This window comes from Coenobita brevimanus, chromosome 7 (genome assembly GCF_032717465.1).
Source record: "Coenobita brevimanus isolate Jiangsu-jjx chromosome 7, ASM3271746v2, whole genome shotgun sequence".
NCBI lineage: Eukaryota > Metazoa > Arthropoda > Malacostraca > Decapoda > Coenobitidae > Coenobita > Coenobita brevimanus.
The window spans coordinates 22,453,826-22,473,825 of NC_136960.1; positions in this window are offsets into that span (position 1 = coordinate 22,453,826).

Here is a 20,000-nt window from a genome sequence, read left to right on the forward strand (position 1 = left end):
CACACACACACAGTTACAGTACCCTGTTCTTGCTTAGCGGAAATGCTTTGGACGTTTTTCGGCTACTGTTGGTTCTTTGAGTTGAGAATCTTGTACACATTAAAAACAATTCTTATGGCGATTTCAAATGATATGCCATGACTGGTTTACAAGCTGTGAAGAAGAGGAAGTTTTGGTCCTAATCAAGCTAAAGAAGTTTTCAAGCCATATGACGCAAGATCTTCACACGCCAAAAACACGGCTGAAGTATACTGTTACTGCTGGTTCGAACAGTAATGAACCTACTTGATATTTTCTCCTTGAACACAGTGGAGAGAGAGAGAGAGAGAGAGAGAGAGAGAGAGAGAGAGAGAGAAATGTGTGAAGCTGCAGGAGGGTGAAGGAAACAATTGGAGGGAAAAAAAAATGCAACAGAATAATTGAGTGGCACAGTCGCGGGTTCCAACACTGCTGGAGGAGAAATACAGTGGGATGAATGACTGAACTAGTTAAAATATTAATCATTGAGTGAACAGTAAACATTAATATATTTCATTATTGTCACCCTTATCTCAGTAACAGTAGAGATGTTCTTAATTGATAGTATGAATGATGATAACACACGCCTTTGCCTATTTGGAGGCTTTTGATTTGGCAACTTAGATTCGAAAATTAAAGCAACAGTAAGCAGTCACTTTTCAATGAACGTCAGAATTATAAGATTCCCTCTTCCAGTATGTAAATCCTTATGGGTCACTCCCAGTTAAATCACATTTTACCCATTACACCGTCAGGAGTCCATCTACCCTTATAATTACCAGGCAAGGGGTTTGCTGAAATGCCTTATTGGCGATTTTATGAGTAGAATAAGCACCGAGGATTGCTGTTTAATTGTTTTATTTATTAATAGGAATGGGAAGGAATATATCATCAGCTTTACTTGATACATAATAAATTGTCGGTCCGCCGCTGTTCCTATGTTGTCTGAAAGAGTATGTACCACTTTATTCTCAGTGATTTATTTTGCGTACTGCAGCTTCATATCCTCTTGTATGTCATCGATGAACATATTGTCAATATTATGTAAATAACAATAAATAGGCTACAGCATCACAGCTGAGGAATGTGCCCTAGTAATATGGCCAGTTTTCTTATTTTTTATGACTGATAAAACCGAAAAGCAACATTCATAACGATGTCAGCAAAGTACGGCATGCAATGATTGACCCTGAGGAGAAAAGCACACACACACACACACACACACACACACACACACACACACACAATTATAGTGCCCTGTTCTTACTTGGCGTAAGTGCTTTGGACGTTTTTCGGCTACTGTTGTGTCTTTGAGGGGAAAATCTGGTACACCTTAAAAACAATTTTTATGGCAATTAGAAAATGATATGCCAAGACTGGTTCACTAGCTGAGAAGAGAAAATTTTGGTCCTCCTCAAGCAAGAAAAATTTTCTAGCCATAAGGCGCAAGGTTTTTACGCGCCAAATATCGGCTGAAGTATACTGCTACCGCTGGTTTTGCTCGTTTGAACAATAATTAACCTATTTGAGAATGTTATCCCTTGAATACAATGCAGCGAGAGAGAGAGAGAGAGAGAGAGAGAGAGAGAGAGGTAAGAAAAGAGTGAGTATGAAAGAATGATGGAAAGAATACGAAAAAAAATAAAAAGCGAGAGAATAACTGAGTTGCCTGGTCACGATGTTGCTGATGGAGAAATACATTAAAGTATCAACCACTGACTCATCAGTAATTATTAATATATATGTATTTACCATATGATAACTATCCCCCGTGTGTTTCCTTAATTATTTTTAGTTTGGCGATGAGTTTATGTATGGGATTATTTAAATCCCGCAAAAATAGTTGGGGGTCAGGTATTTAGTGATGATATACCAGTACGTAAATTCTGGGGGGGCTAGGAGGGCAATAGTCCCCCCAATGTTTTCTGTACAGTATAATAAATTGTATAAACAACTAAATAAGTCTGAGGTTCAATAACAACCTATGAAACTGATCAAGTTTGTAGAATATGATACAATATGTAGAATATTATCATAGATCCTGTTGGCACAACTATTTGAGACGGACTGTAGCAGTGTTATGATGTTTTCCAATGTTTACGTTGTGTGGCAATGCTGTTCTTGTCATTCGCCAAGCGTTGTCAATAGTTCTCTGCTGCCTTCTGGTCTGTGAGTTGATTTTCTCTGTGTTTATAATTATGTTTATGTGTTTCATTATCGTAACTCTATCTAGAGATTGAGAGACTTCCTAGAGGAGCACAATGCCCCACAACCAGCTAAACCACATGCTGAGCATTCATTCTACCAGACTTGACAGTCTTGATCTGCAGGCGGTTCTGAACGAATTTATTGACACGACGGAGAGAAGAAAAGCCATGTTTGCTCGTTTCTTACATGTTGAATAAACAGCTGCATTTTGTGCATATCGCATGTTGGAATCTGTTTATTTTAAGAAAAGGTTTTTATGATGGAATGCAAATGTGTGTGTGTGTGTGTGTGTGTGTGTGTGTGTGTGTGTGTGTCAAATACATGTTATGGAAGATGAGTGACGTTTAATATGAATGAAAACAACGGTGGGCATAATATAGGGCCGAACATGGACATAAAAAGGAAGAAAAACTTGGAGTGGTTTTATTGAAAATTCAAACAATTCTACGCTTGTTTGATCGAATATTTCCAAATTTGATCCAAAATGATCATAAGCTAAATCATAATAGTAATAGTTTCCAAAAGAATAAAAGCAGGGTGATATATTTCAACCTGAATCCTACCACAAGCGTGCAGGAACAATCTTGATAAGGCTGCAGCATACTAAACCAAAAATGGAGAGTAGCTAAATTGAGCTGAAAGGGAAGCTTTTTTTTATTTTTTTATTAGAACACATAACTCCATCACTAAACATACATACCTCATTGAACACCAACTTTTAAGTAGAATCAAACTGAAAAGTATGTGATGGTCTGCAAACTTAATAGCATTTCGATTTAATGTAAGCTTTCTAGTAGGGAGGTATATACATATTGTCTAGCCCCCCCAAAATGTGTTGAAAATTACGAGCCTGGTATTTAATGCTATGATGACTAGTCATTCTTCTGTGGACGTCAGAATCATAGCCTGTCTCTTCCAACATGTAAATCTTTATGAGTCACTTCCAATTAAATCCCCCTTTACCCACTAAACCGGTGTTCTTCAACTTTTTTTAAGTTCATGCACCGTTCCAGGAGCATTGAGAAATTCATGTACCCTGGCTCCTAGGATGACTATCTACCAAAGAAATACGTGAATATTTTTTTTTTTTTTTCATTCTAAGACTGAAAATATATAAAAGTTAGCTGTCTCCTTCAAATAGAGGTACTTGGTCTTAAACCGCCACGTCCTTTTGATGTATATATACGTTTACATGTTTTATACCCCTGGGGGTAGGGTTATTTTTTCAAGAATACTTCCCCAGTATCCCTGCTTGTCGTAAAACGCGACTAAAAGGGTTGGCGGAGGGTTAGTGCCCCACCCCGGAAAACAACTAACTAAAAAAACAAACAATAAGCCTTGGACAACGACTAACCAAACGAACGATGACGACCAAGGACCGGACAAAGGACATGGTTATTGGAACCAGGAATGTAAGGGGTGCGAATGATGAGGTGAAAGAGAGGGAGATTGTCCAGGTGCTTGAGGGTGCGAAAGTGGATGTATGTGGAATAACTGAAACAAAATGGAGAGGAGAAAATGTAAGAGAATGGGAGTATGGATGGGATATATGTGCAGGAGTAGGTGAGAATGAGAGGGCAAAGGAAGGAGTATGAATAGTTGTGAGTAAAAGATGGAAGAGGAGCATAAGACAGTATGGATCAGTTGGGTCAAGCATTGTGTGGGTAAAGTTGAAAGTTGGAATACAAATGTGGGCGATTGTGTGTGTGTATGCGCCAATGCAAGGTCGTGCTAGAAGAGTGAGAGAAGAGTTCTGGACAAATGTAGAAGTGTGCATGGATAAGTTTGGAAGGAATGAGAGGGTGTTTTTGATTCGTGATATGAATGGTAAAGTTAGGAATGTGAAGGTGGATGGAATAGTTGGTGAGTGGGGTATGCCTGCTGAGATAAATGAGAATGGGAGTGCGTTAGTTGACATTTGTGCTGGGAGGGGGTTGGTGATATCCAATACCTTCTTCAAGTATAAAATGATCCACAGGTATACATGGCGAGTGATGAGAAGGGTGGGTGGTGAACTGAATGAAAGGAAGGCAATGATTTATTATCTGTGTGTAGATGAAAGGATGCGAAGATGTGTAATGGATGCAAGAGTTTATAGAGGTTGGAGGAGTGGATTTTTTGACCACTACTTGGTGGTGGCCAGAATTAGAATTCAAGTAAGATGGAGGAATAGAAGAAGGGAAAGACGAGAGGAAAGAGTAGTTGCAAGGAGAGTGGAAAGATTACAAGAGGATGAGAAAATGGCAGAGTATAAGAGAGAAGTGGAGGAACGATTGATCAAATATGAATTGGAGCAGATGGGAGACGTGGAAGGTGTGTGTAGGATATTTACAGAAGAAATATGTGCAGCATGTGATGTGGTGTGTGGAAGGAAGAGACGACCGAGCAGGGTGCAAGGAACAGCGTGGTGGACTGAAGAGGTGAGGCAGGCTGTGGCACAAAAGAAGAAAGCATACAATGAATGGATGAGAAATAGGGGCGTGGAAGAAGTTGAGAGGCGGAAGAGAAAGTTATATGTAGAAAGAAAGAGAGAGGCGAAAAGATTAGTAAGAGAGAGTAAGAAGAGAGTGGATGAGGAATTGGGAAGGAATTTGAGTGTAAAGTGGAGAGACTGTAAGAAAATATTTTGGAAAGAGGTGAAAAGAGTGAGACAGGGGGGAAGTGAAGTTAGCAAGGGAGTGAAAGATAAAAATGGTAGATTACTAGTGGAGAAGGGAGAAAAAGTGAGCAGATGGAGAGAACACTTTAAGGATTTGTTGAACGTAGAGGATGGAAGTAATGCGAATAAAAGTGGCTGGGGAATGGCTGGGAGAAGGAGGGAGGTGAGAAGACAGGAAGAAATCAGTAGGATAGAAGTTGTGGAAGCAATGAAGAAAGTTAAATCGGGGTAAGCCCCAGGAATTGATGGAGTGTGTGGTGAAATGCTGAAGCATGGGGGAGAGATTGGCCTGGGAGGAAGGTAGAGTCCCAGAGGATTGGAAGTCATGTATAATTATTCCCTTGCACAAAGGAAAAGGGGAAAAAGAAGTGTGTGGTAATCATAGGGGCATTTGTCTTCTTAGTATAATAGGAAAAGTGTATGGTAGGATACTTATTGACAGAGTTAGAGAAAGAACAGAGAAATTAGTTGGAGAAGAACAGGGAGGCTTTAGGAAGGGCAGAGGTTGTGTAGATCAGATATTCATTCTTAGATCTTTAGTGGAAAAGTTTCTAGAGAAAGGAAAGAAGTTGTATGCGGCTTTCATGGCTTTGGAGAAAGCATATGACAGGGTGGATAGACAAGAATTGTGGAAAGTGTTAAGAATATATGGGGTAGATGGGAAGTTGTTGAATGCTGTGAAAAGTATGTACGATGGTGCGAAGGCTGCAGTGCGTGTGGATGGTGAACTAAGTGAATTTTTCTCTTTGAAAGTTGGGTTGAAACAGGGATGTGTCATGTCTCCATGGTTGTTCAATCTGTACATGGATGGGGTAGTAAAAGAGGTACAAGGTAGGGTAGTAGATGTTGGTGTGGCCCTGGTGAGAGAGGATAGTGTTTGGAAATTTCCCTGTACTGTTGTTTGCAGATGATACTGTGTTGTTGAGTAAAGACGAAGGGGAGCTGCAAGGCTTGGTGGATGAGTTTGGGAGAGTGTGTAAGAAACGGAATCTAAAGGTGAATGTAGGGAAGAGTAAAGTGATGGCCTTTGAGAGAGGTGAAGTCAGTGAATGTACAGTGAGGTTGGATGGTGAGGAATTGGAAAATGTGAGTACGTTTAAGTACTTGGGTAATGTGATGAGTAAGGATGGAGGTTTGGAGGGTGAAGTGCTTGAAAGGGTACAGCAGGGAAGAAAGGTTGCTGGTTCTTTGAAAGCAGTGATAAGAAACAGGGAAGTGAGCATGGAAGTGAAAAAGGTACTACATGACAGTATTGTGATACCAACTCTAACGTACGGAAGTGAAGCTTGGACGTTGTTGGAAGGACACAAGTCAAGAGTGAGAGCAGTGGAAATGAGTTATTTAAGAGGAACCTGTGGAGTCACATGGAGAGACAGGCTGACGAATGAGGATATAAAGGAGCACTGTGGTGTTGATGTGAATGTGATAGGAAGCATTATGAGGAACACACTGAGGTGGTTTGGCCATGTGGAGAGGATGGAGGGTGAAAGACTGACGAAGAGAGTGTATGTGAGTGAGGTGGAGGGGGGGAAGAGGGAGGGGGAGGCCGAGGATGAGATGGAGGGATGGGGTGGAGAGGTATATGAGAGAGGGGGGGTGTCAGTTGGAAGCAGGGCAGTGAAATGGCAGGGGAGAGGGCAACTTGGAGGCAATTTGTTTGTGGCCACCCCAAACGGGATTGAGGCGTCTGGCAATAGATAGATAGATAGATGTTTTGTCACTGTCAGTCCCTTTGACGTATATAAACGCCAATCAATTGCAAGGTTCCTAATTTGCACAATTTTAAATTTTCGCGCCTGTTTTTTGGTACATGTACACGGGACACCTTCCTCTGTAAAATGCCAGGCAGGGACAATGCCTAACCCCGCATGACCTTCCCCCCCGCACGCCATTCTCTCGGCAATTCACCTGTTATCAGTGACCTGGCCAGTAAAGACATGTCTTGACATGGTACGAAATTCAGGGCCAGAGTGATTCCCCAATTGATGACAATGTGGAGGACAAAGTTTACATAGCATTGGAGGAAGAAACAGTCAGACATGATGATCAGGTAATGTCGCCAATAAAGGTCAGGTATGTTGATGTGTTTGGTGAGTGAAACAATACTTATGTTGCCTATATTACTGTGTAAAAACCAATATGCTCTCGTACTAAAATTTGTACCAAATAAATAAATAAATACCATTTATGAGTGGTGTGGAATAGTTACCCTCCCATAGAACTTGTATTCTTTGAAGCCATCATGATAGAAAACCCAGTAAGGTAAGTGGTACTGCTACCTGGATTGAGTATTTTAAACCTCAGGTGAGTGATTACTCTATGAATTTTCGATGTTTCTCCCTAAAAGCGGAGGTTTGAGCCAAAACTTTTTTTTTCCAAAATTGGTCGGGATTGGGGGGAGTCAGTGGTGGAAAATCGGTCAGGACGAGGCAGGTTAAATAATTGGTATGTAAATGTTGAATGTATAGTACAATATAATCATGTGTATATGTTTTGTATTTTTATGTTTAAATGTACATAGCATGTCCTTCAAACGGTAAAAAAAAATTAGTTTATCACATTGTATACGCAAGATATAAAACAGCAAATTAAAAAGGTTTTCTATTCAGTGGCTGGGTTGCTGCTGCACTGTTCGAACAGTCTTTGCAAAGTGAGGTTTTGTTTCACTTTGCAGTACCCCACTCATCAAGAAATCCACATCTTGTAACTGGTTTCGCTTTTTATTTCGCTAGGGACGGAGTCTGGCAAGGTATTATTTTTGGTCGAATTTGTTTTCTTTCATTGTTAGTAACATTACAGATAAATGGATGGATGAAATTACATAAAACATTCAGAATATGTGGGCACTGGTCCCAAAAGGAAGTGATTGAACTTTGGAGGTAATCGAGTGACCTTCATAGGTCAAAATCAAGGTCACAGATTTTCAGAGGGCTATAACTTGAAACCAATTGATGATAGAGATATTTACTATTATCAACATACATGAACTCCCATATGGCCTTTCATTGGTACCAAGAACTTTGACCTTGAATGACTTTGGAAGGTGAAACTCAAGGTCACGGGTATTCAGGTGGCTATAACTCGAAACTGGTAGCAGACAGATATTTACTGATATCAACACATAGGAAGTCCCATATGGACTTTATTTGGTAGTATGATATTAGACCTTTAAGTGACCATGAAAGATCAAACTGAAGGTCATGGATATTCAAGGGGCTACAACTCGAAACTGGTTGAAGATAGAGATACAGTTATCTACATAACAGGAAGTCCCGTATGGGTTTATAATTGATACTATGACCTTTGACCTTAAGTGACCCTGAAAGGTCAATCTCAAGGTCACAGATATTGAGGGGACTATAACTCGAAACTGGTTGAAGACAGAGATACTTAAGAGTACAATTACCAAGGGATAGGAATTCTCATATGGGCTTTCATTTGGCACCATGACCTTTGACATTGAGTGACCATGAAAGGTTAAACACTAGTTTACGGATTTTCAGGGGCTATAACTTGAAAATGGTTGAAAATAAAATAACTGCTGTCGAGTGAGGTTTGTTCTGCCTGGCACCACCTGTTTGTTTTCATATCCACCAGATTAGAGAAGCATCTTCTTGCCAGATATGGTGTTGGCATTCGAATAAGATATGCTATGGCCATTCGTGCAAGTTCTTGGTAGTCTGGAATTCCTAAAAGTGAGTACCAGAGAACTCCATGGTAGGAGAATTCAGAGAATGATGACTTCAGTCCAAAATTAATGGACAATTCTAACAGTTGTCAATCATTCCAGTTTGGCTGATCTTAGCTGGTGCAAAGGAGTTCTCAATCCACATACATTCTTCAAGTGCTCTTGCCTCTTGATCAGGGAAATAGATACTAAACTTCGTTTCCTGACTATTCAGATGAAAAACAACATAATCTTTAATATTTTCCTCTATAGTAGATAGCATTTCCCATTTGCATCCTTTCAAAAATGATCAAGGGAGGAGAAACTATCGAAGTCCTTATAGTTTCAAATTTTCTTTCCCACAACCCAGTCTTCAGCCTGACACCTTCAGTCCTGCCAGCTACATCAAAAATATCCCTACCATTGCCTTGAAGTGATAGGTTTAACTGATTCAGCTTCTCAGAGATAGAAGCCATGTATGATAAGCTGGCAATCCTGTGGTTGTCCTGGAGCTTGACAGCCTTTTTGTCTAATTCTTCTTCTGTCACAAATACACTTCTGTATTTTAGGAGTCTGCTCAGTAGTTTACCACAAGGCAGCCAGCAAACATCTGCATACAGTAGAGGCCTAGAAAATTCTTCATCAATTTCCTTGCAAAGTTGTTCAAATATGCGACTCGTTTTTGCTCTTGCATGGATATTATTCACTATCTTACCACATCACTGATGGTTTCGTAAAAATCATGTTTTCCTACATTTGACAGTAAATTCTTGGCAGGCAGTAACTCCCGATGTATTATACAGCGAACAGAATAGCAGCTGGAACCAACATCCTTAATTTTCTTGACAATCCTTTTCTTACCTCCAACCACTGCTCCAGCCCCATCTGTGGTAACACAAGCATACTTGCTCCAGCTCAGATTATTCTTGACCATTAATTTACTAACCTTCGTGAATAGTTCCTTGCCCTTCTCTGCACACCTAGTGGTAAAGAGAATAGGAAAGTTATGTTCTATTATCATGGACTGACTGTCACGAAAGCAGCAGTAAGCTAAAAGTTGAGCAACATTGGCAACCTCAGTGGTTTCATCACACTGCGAACCAAACCAAGGTGCTCCCCTGTACCTTGTAAGTAGCTGTTCTTTAAAAACTCCAGCGACTGCCACAGATCGACATGCTATTGAAGAGTCTTAACATTCAATACTCGGAACCTTATCAAGTGTTTTTTTTTCTTCATGAAGATGCTGGACAGCTGTGTCTGACCATCGAAGAATGACTTCTTCTGCTAAAGTGAAAGGTTTCTTAGATTTCAAGAGATGTGCTATTACCATTGATGTTATTAGAAGTAGCTTCACCTTTTCTCGATGGACCATAATGGTATTGAAAGAAGTTTGTGGCTTTGTGAGCTCAACTCGAGTTGCGTCAGTGAAGTTCTTTGATTTATTTTTATGCTCATTGTGTTGCACTTTGATATGAGACAGTAGCCTGGACAGTACAAGATTTGAATTTTATACTTCGAAAAACAGAAGGGACACTGGGTAAGGTGATAAAGATTCTGATCCTCTTAACTTGGCAAATAAAATCCATACTCCACGTAGACATTATTCCACTTCCTTCGCTTTGATGTCGATTGAATGGACGAACTTACTGGATGTTGCCTTTTGTCCCTGAAACTCGTTTCACCACCATTTTCTGTGTTGGTAAAACTGATCCAGTTGGGTGATCTTTCTGTCCATTTTCATCAATTGTTTGCCTTTTATCCAGCTTTTCAGGTCGCAGTTCATCAGTAACACCCAGTTTCTTAAAGTAATTGAGCAGAACCTTCTGCAGAAAATAAAGCAAATTCTCCATTAAGTTTTGTTTTATTACAAATCTACTATGTTTTATTCTGCAATCAGTATATTTTTGCATAATAATAATAATAATAATAATAATAATTATAATAATGATAATAATAATAATAATTATAATAATGATAATAATAATAATAAATACTACAGCCTCGTCTATCCTGGATAGTATATCCTGCAAAGAGGCTAGCTACTATGAGTGACCCTGAACATGATTATATAACGCACCCAGTTTGATTCTTCTCGCCCTCTACATAACACACACATTACTGCTTGCCACGCCCAGTGAGCCCTCTCGTGGGCTGTCAGTCTGCCTGGACGGATATCTGGGCTGCCCACTAGGGAACCCTAGTTTTGTTTTATTACAAGTCTACTATGTTTTATTTTGCAATCAGTATATTTTTGCAAATTAATAATAATAATAATAATAATAATAATGATAATAATAATAATAAATACTCCAGCCTCGTCTATCCTGGGTAGTATATCCTGCAAAGAGGCTAGCTACTATGAGTGACCCTGAACATGATTATATAACGCACCCAGTTTGATTCTTCTCGCCCTCTACATAACACACACATTATTGCTTGCCACGCCCAGTGAGCCCTCTCCTGGGCTGTCAGGCTGCCCGGACGGATATCTGGGCTGCCCACTAGGGAACCCTGGTGGGTGGTAGAGTTGCCCACCAAGGGACAAACTTGCAACAGCCAAAACCCCACTGACCGGGCAAATGTATGGCCCTGCCTTCACTACAGGTGAAGGAAATCTTCGAATGAATGACACACACAATAACTCATATTTCAAGACATCGTGACATGTATGGATACGTGCATAGAAGGAAACACGACATGGGTTTGTAACTTGTAGCTCCTTTCCCTCAGTGATTTATTTTGCTTATCACACGTTAACACTGTCTCTAATATTTTTGTTATTGTATGAATGTACAAACAGGTTCCATCAACAACGTACAAGGAGAACGTTCAGGCTCAATGTACAGAAAAAAAAAACACTCAGGAATGGTTGCTACGATGCTTGCTGTGCACAGGTGTAGATGGGCAGTGCTTATCCCACCATGTCCCATCGACGTATGGGTACGTTGCAACATTTTGCATTTGCCAGTCCTGGCGATGTACTGGTATGTCGCGCAATTGCAAGGTGCATAATTTGCATAATTTTCAAATTTCGCTCTTGATTTTCGGTACGTATCATCGCTCAACCTTCCACTACCTGCCACCAGGTGGGGACACTCGATGACCCCGCGCGACCCACGCTCACTAGCAGCTCGGTCACTCACCTGTTAGCAACGGTCCTGCTCAGACATGGCGAAGAGAGGTCTCTCAGAGGACGAAATTCAAGCCACCCTGGACACCTTTACAGGCAACAGTGATTCCCCACTGGACGACGAGATTGTTGACAAAGATTACGTGCAGCCAGAGGAGGAGGAAACCACCAGCAGTGATGAAGAAGTCCCATCCCCCAGGAAGCGGCAGTACGTGACTTACCGTGCTGCTAGAGAGGGGCAGCCAGCCAAAAAACAACATCCTCTGCCCAGCCCCAACGTGATGTGGAACCCAAATTTGATGACGAGGATGAGGATGAGGATGAGAACAGAGCCGTGGGACGTGCTGCCACGTCGTATGGACGTGAGGTAATTACTCATTGTGGCCCCGAGTGCACACCACGTCCGACGAGCAGGTATGGGCCTAGTATTTTGTTTGAGGAGGTAGGAAGTGCCGTGGAGGGAGTGGGGAGTGAAACGGAAAGTGCAGGGAGGAGTATGGAAAGTGAGAGTGGCGGGAGTGAGTCATCGCTCTCCCTAGGTAGTGTGAGGCGGCGGGGTGTATCTCGTGGGCGAGTGGGGGTGCGTCCTGTATCACGTGGGGTTGTGATGGAGGGGGAAGATGGGAAGGAACCACTTCCAAGCACGTCTTATGCTCCCCAATACCCTCAAACACGTGGGCGAGTGAGGGTGCGTGAAAAATCACGTGGTGTTGTGATGGAGGGGGAAGGTGGGGAGGAACCACTCCCCAGCACGTCTTATGCTCCCCAATATTCCCGAACTTCATCCCCACAGCCCCCTAATATTCCTCTAGGCCGTAAGGGTAAGGGAAAGGGAAAGGGTAAAGGCAGAGGGAAGAGGAGTGCAAGTGAGGAAGCCCTCCGCACTCCTTCTCTCCAGCCTCCCCCACCAGCATCTCCTCCCCACCCAGACGAAGGCGCTGATAGGGATGATGGGGACGAGGGATTTGTGGGATGGAATTAGGAGGATGGGAGTGATTTTTCTCCCCTCATTCACCCGTTCACTGAGCAGGGGCTTGCTGGCTGCATTGCTCCCGGAATGCACCCTAATTCCACCAGGATGGATTTTTTCCACCTGTTTTTTAGCAAGGCTTTCGTGGAGCAGATTGTTGACCAAACCAACCGCTTTGCAAGCAGCCAGCACTGTGAGAGTGAAAGATTGGGAATAAGGAGCAAGCATTCTGTCATATATGATTACCCTGTCTCCCTTTCAGAAATGTTCTTATTTTTTGCCCTGGTCCTTTTGATGGGTATTATACGAAAGAACAGAATTCCGGCCTACTGGACAAGGGACCCTGTTATGCTTACACCAATATTTGGCCAAGTCATGAGCCGTAATCGCTTCCAACAAATTCTAAGTCGCCTCCATTTTTATGATGCTGATGATCCTACAAATGCGAATGACTCAGATAAGATGAGGCGAATTAGGTTGGTCTTTGATCACCTGAGGCAAACCCTTTGTTCGTCATTTTATCCCTATAGAGACCTCGTCATAGACGAGAGTCTTGTGTTGTGGAGAGGCAATATTTCATTTAGGCAGCATATACCCAGCAAAAGGCACCGTTTTGGGCTCAAGATCTTTGCTATGTGTGACTGTAGGACTGGTTATGTGCAAGACATAGTCTTGTACACCGGTGCACAGACAGACATAATAGAAGATCGGAGTATTGGACTGTCGGGAGCAGTGGTAAAGACAATGATAGAAAACTACCTTCATCGCGGTCACGTCCTCTTCCTGGACAATTGGTACACTAGTCCTCTTCTCGCTCGTTATCTACACATGCATGAAACGGGAATCTGTGGAACCATGAAGGTGAACCGGCATCACATGGCCAAGGTAGGGCGGAAACTTGACAGGAATGAGGTTGTCTTCTTCAAAGCCAACAACATACTTGCAACTGTGTGGAACCATAATAGAGAAGTAAGCCTCTTGTCCACGGTTCACCGCCCCTTGATGCACCGTATTGATTCCGTGGATTACCGGAGCGAGAACAGGCATCACATGTGGAAACCTGAGTGTGTCCTGGACTATAACATAAACATGGGCCTGGTGGAACAGTCAGACTCCATGATACGACGGTAGAGTGTGCCAGGACCACGATGAAGTAGTATAAGAAACTGTTCTTTCACTTGCTAGATATCACTGCTCTGAATTGCCACCACCTACACGCCATGACAACAGGAGTTCAGGAAACCTTTGAAGGGTTTGTGAGGGAGCTCACAAGAGAGATGTTTGCACGGTATGCTGTTGAAAGGCCCCAACATCGCACTCGCACTGTCCCTATTGCCCAAACTCCCCTGAGAATATCCAGCCGCCATTTCCCCACTCCTATCCCTCCCCAGCCAAATAGACCTAGGTCCCAACGCAGGTGTCACATGTGTAGCAATTCCCGGGTGAGACTCACCACACAGAGGAAGGACACTCGCTATGAGTGCGTCGAGTGTGACGTGGGTCTCTGTATTCACCCATGTTTCAGCGAGTATCACACCTTGATGCAGTTCTAATATGGTGTGAATGCTATAGGACGCTGTAACTCTGAAGTAAATGCGACAAACAGATGCTCAGTGAAATTATAAGTCCTGTTGATCTGAAAATATTAGTATAAAGTGCATACGGGTATAACGTAAGTGCAAAAATAGTATGTAAGTGTATAAATATGATGTAAGTGGAAACATAACTAGCGAGGGTTTTTTGATGCGATATTCTGTCGCTTAGTGCAATAAATAAGGCCCGTAAATAAGTAAATATTATTATGGGAAATGCAAACGGGTATAATATAAGTTCAAATTATTGTAAGTGCTGAAATATATTCTAAGTCAAAATATTCCTAGCAAGTGTATATAGATGCGATATCCTGACGCTCAGTGGAATGAATAAGGCCCGTAATTATGAAAATAGAAGTCAACACGTGGGAACGTGTGAAATATATATGAAAAATTTGTATGTAAGTGTTTGAGTATTATGTTTGTCGAAACATTGCGAGGGTATTTTCATGCGATATTCTGACGCTCACTAGAATAAATAATGCCAGTAACTATTTATAGTGCAGTATAGGGGTGTATACGTGTGTAATGTAAGTGGGAAAGTATAATTGGAGTGAAAAAATAAAGTAGATGAAACATGAGTGTTTGAGATTGTGCTTGCTACGTGAATATGAGCTAGCATTTCGCTAAATGCCCTCGTAATGAATGTAAATAATTGAAAACATTTACAGTGGTGAAGGAAAGGTTCTATGTGAAGAAAAAAAATAATAGGAAAGTGATAAAACAATTGGGTATGTTGAAATATGAGTCATAGCGAGTGTGCTTAGTAAGCAGATGTGCGCTATACTTATGCTGCATGTCATCGTAATGAATGAAAACATCTGAAAACATTTACAAACAGTAAAAATTGGTAAAATGTCAATGAAACAGAAGTATACAAGTAGAAAAAATGATATGTTGACTAATACAAGAAACTTAGCATATAGCATGTTACCACTCGGACCTAACTCGCTATGCTCGCGCGAAGTTACAATGCTTATTTTTCATATATATGTGTTTGAAATTCATTTTTTTGTTATTCTTATTGTTTATTAGTTGAAATTCAATAAATGTAGAGGTGTTGTTTGTTGTTTCTCCCAATATTTCCTACCATAGAAAACGTGAGGCATCACACGTCAATGATAGAATACGATACCTGGCGCAGGGGACCTCACCTGTTCCGACCACTTATGGACCACGGTAAGCCCTTTCTTGGTGATTTTCCTTTGTTTCTCAACAAAAGCGGAAGTTATAGCCCAAAATTTTTTTTTTCCAAAATAGCTCGGGATTGGGGAGTGTCGGAGGTGCGAAAAACCTCGGGACGTGACAGGTTAAATGGGTCCTAGCCCCTACCTTTGATCTGTTGGTTGCAGTGTTGCTTCTTTGGCTGATCTCTCTCTCTCTCTCTCTCTCTCTCTGTCACAGTAACTGGCCTTATAATTTTGTTTTTGGAACCCATGTCCCTCGAAGTATCTCTGCATGTCTCCGCTCTTGTATCACCTAAAAGATTATGTAACACCTTATTCTCAGTTATTTGATGTACTGCAGATTGGCATCCTCTTGTATGGTACTGATGAACACATTGTCAATACTACGTAGATACTCTTACAGGAATTAAGCGACAAACCACTGATGTTGGAATGTGCCCGGGTGAGTAAAGATGTAATTTAGGCCTTTTGGGGGCCACACTTGGCTTTTTCATCTTTTTTCTGATACCATCGGAAGGCTCTTTTCATTATACTTTAAAAAAAGATACGGTTTGCCATGATTGGCCTAAAAATTGGGGAAAATAGCCCCTCTCCCCCCTCCAAACGCACAACAATAGTGCTGTGTCCTTTTGTAGTGGAAATCTTTTGACTTTTTTTGCCTCTAGTTGGCACTCTGAGGGGAAAAGTCTGGTACACCGATTTAAGAATGATACAGCATGCCATAATCGGTTCACTAGATGAGAAGAACAGAAAGTTTTGGTCCTCATCAAGCAAGGAAACTTTAGTAGCCATATGGGACAAAATTTTTACCGGCCAAATGTCAGCTGAAAGATAAAGCTGCTGCTGGGTTTCCTGACATGAACAATAATTAAACTATTTGAGGATATTATCCTTTGTATACAGAAGAGAGAGAGAGAGAGAGAGAGAGAGAGAGAGAGAGAGAATTAAGATATGTAATGCAATTGTAGACTGGAAAGAAGTATCACGAAGCCCCTTGTGACACTCTGAATAAGGCCCAAGGATGCTTCTGACACCTTTATCTCCTCTCGTAAGATTTTCTCACATATTAAATTTCTCTCGCGTGGGTTTTTGAAATATTAGATTTCCTCAGTATGTCGCTATGTAATGTATTTTGTCTTTTAACCCTTAAGTATGATGACGTCTTTTCATTATATTACTGCTCACGGGAACATTGTTTGAACTGGATGTTTTAGATCAAATTAATCCATTCATTACTGCTGACCCATCCACTGTTGGATATATTAATGAATATGTGATTCATATTATAATGTTGAATATTGCATATTATAAAACAGTAAATCGCAGAATGACGTCCTCGGACTGAATAATATTAAAGAGGAGCACGTGATATGAGTGATAAGTCCAGAATAAACAACTATGGAAGAGGTGCAACGAATCCTGCGTCACCTGGAATGCAACACACGGACCCGTATTCTCTTGGGCTGAGGAAATATTCTGTAGTCGATTTGTTTTCACCTGATAAAGATCCGTCACTCCTTTTAAAATTTGTTGAGGATGAATTTGAATGAAACACCAAAACAGTCATCTTACCTCGCAAACAAAGCTCATAGAATTTTACGTAACCACGACTTTGTACCTGTATCCGAGTAGTGAGTTGTGCCAAATGAAAACACTCCGGGTATAACATCTCTCCCTCAGTAATTTCATTCGCATATAATATCACATCTCAACATCCTCTTCTACGTTGTTAATATTGTTTGAATGTACACGCACTTTCCATCAGTGACATAGGAAAAATATGATGAGGCGCAGTGTGCGAAAATCACTCAGGAAGAGGAGTTACGAAGCCTCCAATGCTAAGGGGCACACAGGAAAGGTTTAAATATGCTTAAGCTCCTGTCCCTGTCATCTGTTGGTTTGAAATCTCTCTCTCTCACTCTCTCTCTCTCTCTCTCTCTCTCTCTCTCTCTCTCATTGGTAGTAAATACCATAGGGGAAGTGCTTTTTTTTTTTTTTTTTTCAGAGCCTCTTGTCCTTAAGTTGTCTCCTATGTCACCTAGAAGATACACTTTATTCTCAGTGATTTTATTTTGCGTACTGCAGCTTCATATCCTCTTGTATGCTATCGATGAACACATTGTCAGTATTATATAACTAACAAGAAACAGGCTACAGCATCGCAGATGAAGAATGTGCCCTAGCGATAAGGCCAGATTTGTCGTATTTATGAAGTTATAAAACCGAAAAGCAACACTCATGACGATTTCAGAAAGGTACGGCATGCAATGATTGTCCTAACAACTGAGGAAAACAGCACACACACACACACACACACACACACACACACACACACACACACACACACACACACACACACACACACACACAATTATGGTGCCCTGTTATTGCTTAGCGGTAATGCTTTTGGCATTTTTCGGCTACTGTTGGGTCTTTAAGTGGAATATCTGGTACAACTTAAAAGCAATTTTTATGGCGATTTCAAACTGATATGCCAAGACTTGTTCACTACCTAAGAAGAAGAGAAAGTTTTGGTCTCCTCAAACAAGAATAATTTTCAAGGCGTATGACGCAAGATATCAGCTGAAGTATACTGCTACTGCTGGTTCCCTCTTCCAGTATGTAAATCCTTATGGATGGCACCTAATTATATCACATTTTACCCATTATACCGACAGGCGTCCATTAACCTTTATAATTACCAGGCAAGAGGTTTACTGAATTGCCTGAATGGCGATTATACGTGTAAAATAAGCATTAAGGATTGCTGTTTTATTTTTTAATTGAAATGGAAAGGAAAATGTCATCTGCTTTGCCTGATGATCTTTAAAATTATGTGACGTCCTCTTCCCTGCGTTCAGACGATGTTATTATTATTATTATTATTATTATTTATTTATTTATTTATTTTTTGCAGTAACAAGATTAGATTCAGCCTTCGTTTACCCATCCATTACGATAGGTAGGCTATTCCTTTAGCGAATTATCTGAAAGCAGGGAAAATGAACAGATGAATGACGTCTCGGGATTCAAAGGAGTAAAAGGCCTCCTCTTCTTCTTAACTGTTTCCTATAGTCTGACACTTCAACACTATTTTTATATTTAATTGTTCAGTACAGAGAGAGAGAGAGAGAGAGAGAGAGAGAGAGAGAGAAAGAGAGGATTGTAAATAAAGATGAGGGATGGAAATTCTGAGTAGCCAAGCACTGAGTGCGGACGTTGCGGATTATGGCAGTAATTTACCACTACTATGCGAGATAATTTGGTATAAATATATATCGTTATCAGTCCATGACAATATTAAATTACGAACAAAAGCTGTTTACGTGGAAATTGGTGAAATTGGGCATCAAATTTTAAATATTGTGAGTTAATAGTAATTGTAACCTCTCCGCAGTTTGAGTTTGGGGCCAGTGCAGACGTTCATGACCAGATTTTCTTCCGTGAACGGCGAAATTATATGCCTGCCTCCTCTAGGAAGTAAATTCTCATGGGTCATGTCGAATTAAAGCACTAGACCACCGAGAGTCCATCTAGTTTTATAATTACCAGGCAAGTGGTTTACCGAATTGCCTGAATGACTGACGATTAATGAGTATGCACTGAGGATTGTTGTTTCATTTGATTAATTTTTTAAGTGGGAAAAAACGTCAACAGTCTTACCTGTATATTTTTGTCTTATGATGTCCTTTTAAATCATTTCCTGCTGTGTTCGTACGATTTTGTTCACTTTTTTTTTTTTTTTTCGCAATAGTTGAGTTAGATACATCATCATCAAACCAGTCACTACAAAAGGTCTCACCTTAGCGAATTATCTGAAGACAGGAAAAATAAACAGATGAATAATGTCTCGGGATTATGGGGGTTAAATTCTTTTTCTTCCTCTTCCTCTTCCCCCTTTTCATTGTCGATTAAGAAACCCCATCACCATTTTCCTGTCTACCTGTTTAGCAGAATACATTTGATTTTCTTTCATTATATGCTATGCAGTTTATGGAGAGAGAGAGAGAGAGAGAGAGAGAGAGAGAGAGAGAGGTACAATTCAAATTATGTTCTCATGGAAGAAGTGTTCAGAAACCTTTAATGGCACTGAATAAAACCAAGGTAGGGTTTCCTTTTAAACTTTGATGAGGTTCAGCTTGACTGTCACCCATCAACAGTCATCTTACCTCATAAACAAACCTCATAGAATTTTACGTAACCGCGACTTTGTACCTGTATCCAAATAGTGAGTTGTGCTAAATGAAAACACTCCGGCTATAACATCTCTCCCTCGGTTATTTCATTTGCATAGATCATCTCACCTTAACTTCCTCTTCTGCGTTTTAAATAATGTTTGAATGTACATGTACATTCATCAGCGACATAAAACAAGTATGATGAGGTGCAGTTTGCGAAATAAGTCACTCAGGAACCGGAGCTACGAAGCCTCCTAGGCAGAGGCGTACACTAGAAAGACTTAAATAGGCTTGAGCTCTTATCTGTTGGTATGAAATCTCTCTCTCTCTCTCTCTCTCTCTCTCTCTCTCTCTCTCTCTCTCTCTCTAGTAGTAACTGGCAAAGGTGAGG